This window comes from Helobdella robusta (genome assembly GCF_000326865.2).
Source record: "Helobdella robusta unplaced genomic scaffold HELROscaffold_77, whole genome shotgun sequence".
NCBI lineage: Eukaryota > Metazoa > Annelida > Clitellata > Rhynchobdellida > Glossiphoniidae > Helobdella > Helobdella robusta.
In genome coordinates, this window is record NW_008705439.1 from 24,203 (window position 1) to 25,461 (window position 1,259).

The window sequence follows — 1,259 nt, forward strand, 5'->3', positions numbered from 1 at the left end:
GTGTGTGTGTGGTGTGTGTGTGGTGTGTGTGTGTGGTGTTTCGACCGGCAAGTCTTGAGAGTTGAGTCTGGCTGATTTGTAAATATAAAAACATGAACGAATCGTTGTTGTTGCTGTCGTTGTTGTTGCTGTCGTTGTTGTTGCTGTCGTTGTTGTTGCTGTCGTTGTTGTTGCTGTCGTTGTTGTTGCTGTCGTTGTTGTTGCTGTCGTTGTTGTTGCTGTCGTTGTTGTTGCTGTCGTTGTTGTTGCTGTCGTTGTTGTTGATGTGTTTGATGTTGTTGTTGTTATAACATGAATTAATTTGCTTGTAGATGGATGATTTGACGTTTTCTCTACATATTTGTTGTGGAAGTTGTTGCAAGGAAGATGAATGAGTGAGCAACAGTTGTATGAATGAATGAATGAACGAATTAACAATTAAATTAACAAAAGAATGAAGAAAAAATGAATAAAGGAATGAAGGGAAGAATTAAATGAAGGAAAAAATGTATGCCTTCATGAGGAAAATAATTACAACTCCAATGAATCACCATAAAAATTAAATTGAAAACCAAAAAGTGTTAAACTGTATTTTGAAAAAAACAACAATAGAACAAGAAGATTCACGATTAAATGAAAAAAAATTCTAGAAAATTCGAAGAGAATGAAAAAGAATAAAAAAATTGTCTTCGTTCCAGAGCTAGAAGCGAAAATTTTCTGCAAGACGCAATAAATTATGTTGTACGTAGAGGAAGTGCATACGTTTGTGTGTGTGTGTGTATGCATAGATGTATGTATGTGTGTGTGTGTGTGTGTATGCATAAATGTATGTATGTATGTGTGTGTGTGTGTGTGTGTGTGTGTGTGTGTGTGTGTGTGTGTGTGTGTGTATGCATAAATGTATGTGATGTATGTATGTGTGTGTGTTGGTGATTGTTTGAGTGAGTGTATGTGTGTGAATATGTGCATGCCTATGTGTGTATATTGTACAATGTACATGCTTGTGTGAACTTGAGCGGTACAATGTACTTATGTACGTTTATTTATTCGTTAACTCCATCATTCTTTCTTTTAATAATTAATTTATTCAATCATTCATCCATTCATTCATCCATTCATTCATTCGTTTGTTCGTTCGTTCATTCATCCATTCATTCATCCAATTATTTGACGGTTCATTAATTCAATTTTTCAGATCCCTCCAATTAAAAGGAACGTTACAGCAGCCTAACAACAACCGGCTAACCGTTGTGGAAATTTTAATTACTTTCATCCATTCC